Source organism: Sinocyclocheilus anshuiensis, unplaced genomic scaffold (assembly GCF_001515605.1).
Source record: "Sinocyclocheilus anshuiensis isolate Anshui unplaced genomic scaffold, SAMN03320099.WGS_v1.1 scaffold828, whole genome shotgun sequence".
NCBI lineage: Eukaryota > Metazoa > Chordata > Actinopteri > Cypriniformes > Cyprinidae > Sinocyclocheilus > Sinocyclocheilus anshuiensis.
Genome location: NW_015549604.1, coordinates 227,627 through 231,543, shown reverse-complemented (window position 1 = coordinate 231,543; position 3,917 = coordinate 227,627).

Genomic DNA, 3,917 nt, shown 5'->3' with positions numbered 1-3,917 from the left:
TCAGCGCCTCCCGACGCCCCCCACACACACACACGCTGACTCAGTCGAAGGACATCTGCATGCAAACGCAAACACAACTATTCCTCAACACATACACGCACACATGCACCTGCAGTTGACGAATGAACAGACTACCCTCAGTATCACGGCAGCACTTTCACGACACCTCGAGTTATAGCTACTCAAAATTCAGCAGCGCTTAGGCTCGCCTTTGGTTATTTCCTCCTGTACACATACTGTAAACACGCATATACACACACACACACACACACTGTATATATATATATATATATATATATATACAGTATATATATAAATCATTTATTTCCATTTTAATTTAAGTTAAAAAGTTTTAGTTTAGTTTTAGTGATTTTAGTACTCCAGCTTAAACTAAGTAAATTATATAATAATAACCCTGAAGTACAGCTATAATTAAAGCCATATAATTGACCATATAAATATATAATTGAGAAGCCTCCACGATGTACTGATCAGTCTGTTGATCAGAGATTATTGGTCCGTGTCACATAAGGTTCAAACGCATTCATGCAGTCCTGAAGAATAGAAAGCAGTTGTTATTAAGCATCTGGGCGAACAGCTGCAGCCAAGTACTGGAGCTGTTGGATGGTGCCAAACCAGATAAAACTTAAACTACATTCAATTTGTGCACTTCTTTAAACTTGGTGTACACTCTTAAAGGGTTAGTTCACCCAAAAATGAAAATTGGCTTGTGTTTTACTCACCCTCGAAGCATCCTAGGTGTATATGACTTTCTTCTTTCAGAAGAATCCAGTCGAAATTAGATTAAAAAAATTGTCCTGGCTACTCCAAGCTCTATCAGTGCAGTCAGCGGGTGTTGCAGTTGAACAGTCCACAAGTCATCAAATAAAGCACGCGCATTTATAATAAAACGTGCTTCACACGGCTCCGGGGGGTGAATAAAGGTCTTCTGTAGTGAATCCATGCGTTTTTGTAAGAAAAATATCCATATTTCAAACGTAATAAACACTTTTATATCACTTCCGCCAACTGTCATACGCGGAAGCCGTTCCGGCGGATGACCTAGCACGTCGACGTTGCGTGATTAGTGACGAACGCGGAGAGACAACAAAACAAAACGCCGGTCACGAATTAGAAGTACAAACCGAAGATTTGCAAAGAAAAATGTCGGAGGATTTCGATATAAGCCAAGAGGAGACTGGTTTTCCTTTGCTAAAATAAGGAAACTTTGCTTCCTTTGCTCCTATTCGGTTGTTAAGTGGTGACGTAAGAAGCGCTGTTTCCGGGTCCAAGTCTCAACTCGCTTCACTTGAGAATACTAACTCAGCAGCCGTTTATGAGCACTGTTTATTCATATTAAACATTTAAGCTAAACGTTTTCAAACTTACGGTCTACACTAGTCTTCATGCTGACAGCGTCCCAAACACAAATAATTTTTATATTTATTTATTTATATTTTCATTGTCTGGCTATCTGGGATTTCGGTATGGAGTTAAAGGTTAGGATTATAATTTTTTTTGGTAGTATTATATCACATTGTGAGTGTATATTAGCACCTTTTGTTGTTTTCTCGTGGTATCTGATAGAGTGTTTGGACACGGAAGCAGTGACATGTGACGTCAGACTTAACAAGCAATAAACAAACTCATCAGACTAGCATATCTCAGAGGCGCGCGCTACGCATACATCATACGCCTTCCGCGTATGACAGACAACGGAAGTGAGAGAAAAGTGTTTATACGTTTGAAATATGGATATTTTTCTTACAAAAACGCATAGATTCACTACAGAAGGCCTTTATTCACCCCCGGAGCCATGTGAGGCACGTTTTATTATGAATGCGCGCGCTTTATTTGACGACTTGTGGACTGTTCAACTGCAACACCCGCTGACTGCAATGATAAAGCTTGGAATAGCCAGGACAATTTTTAATATAACTCCGACTGGATTCATCTGAAAGAAGAAAGTCATATACAGCTAAGATGCTTCGAGGGTAAGTAAAACACAAGCCAATTTTCATTTTTGGGTTAACCAACCCTTTAAGGGCTTGTCACACTACACTTTTCATTCCACAGACTTGCGTTCATATATGAATACATATACATATGCATGCGAATGCAGGAGACCTGAAACGCAAGCACATGTAAAGAAGTCAAAGCTCAAGTTTGGTGAACTCTAACCTGTGAATTTGCACCAAGTGAAGACAAAAGAAAAAAATGTTTTTCATTCTATGACATAGTATAAAAAACGTTATTGGTGTGTTCACACTAAAAATTCCAAAAAGAAAAAGTGCACTTCAAATCACCGGATGATGCACTGATTTAAAAAAAAGAAGAAAAAAAAGAAAAGAGTGAATGTTGAACACTTCAAACATTCAACTGTCAACACTCAGTAGCCCACATAGTGAATAGAATAAGTGCATAGTGTATAGTGCGTCATTTGGGACACAACTTTAAAAAATGAAATGAAACCTTAAAAAAAGAATGTTTTGTGCAGTGAAAAAGTTCAACAATGTTCAAGGTTCTTCATTGAACCATCAATGCCAATAAAGAACCTTTATTTTTTACGAGTGTACAATTCAAATAAAATACACCAGGTTTGATAAACTAACAGCTTACTGTGGTGTCTGAAGTCTAATTATAATGTCCCATTACTCTTAGCTGTCCTGTGCCATGTGTGCCAACAACACTGAAAACAAAAAAGCAGTATTATTCTGCCCCCTATTGATGGCACATGGAAGCTCCCCGGAGTATCTGTGCTAAGCACGTGTTATGGATAAAAATGTACCACAATGTTTTCAGTTTTAAGATCTTTGAGAAATTACAGGATGCTTTCCTACGAACAACTGAGAAGAAACTCAAGTTGACTGGCCTGGGAAATCTACAGGTGAGCAAACAGCAAAGGAAACCACTGATACCAGTGAGAACCTATTTGGAGGACTGCAGATTTTCAAAGCAAGCTCATTGTGGTCTGACTGAAAATTTCCACCTGACCTTCTGAACTTCGGCAAAGACATCTACAGGGAACAAGTCTCTATCTTTACAGTGCTTTACTTAACAACTGATTTGCATCTTTGATTGTTACTTTCCTGTTTAAACTGCTTTGAAACTATTACTATTGTATAAAGTACTATCAAAATAATGATGACTTGTTATAAAGTGCATTAAATATATATATATATATATATATATATATATATATGTGTGTGTGTGTATGTGTGTGTGTGTGTGTGTGTATTCAGACATACACACTATATTTCAAATGCCTTAGGTGGGTTAGTAAGGTTTTTTTTTTTTACTGCTTTTACTGTTGTTGTTGTTTTTTTATCAAATAAATGCAGCCTAGGTGAGCACAAGAGGCTTCAAAACTGACTCCAAACATTTGACGGTAGTATGTAATATAAACACTTTTAATTCATTCTGAAAGGAAGTCAGCTTTCTTTCTGTTGGTTCTTTGTACCGTCAAGTGTGGCTGGCTTTGCCCTAACTTTTTTCTTGATATCGATGGGCTGCTTTTCTCAGAAACGTCTACGAGATACATAATGTGACAATCTGACAGGAAAGTACCTTGACAAGTAAACTCATAAACCCCCTCTCTTTACCACATGTGATGTTTCCTTGTCACGTTTGCTGGTTTTGGACAGGATGTCGCACACTGATGTTAAGACTACAGTTAGTAAGGCACTGACGAATCATTATCACAGCGTAGGTGTGATGGATTCAAGAGTAGTTGACCAAAAAAGTACATACAACTAGATAGTTGAAACAATTCACAATTTTAGAAATGATTCATTTATTCATATTTTAAATTAAAAACATCTGGATTTCATTTGATAACTGCAAAGGCACAACCATTTTCATCGTTCAGATTACTCAAAACACTGCCACACTTTTTTTTGTTTTGTTTCCCCCCCCCC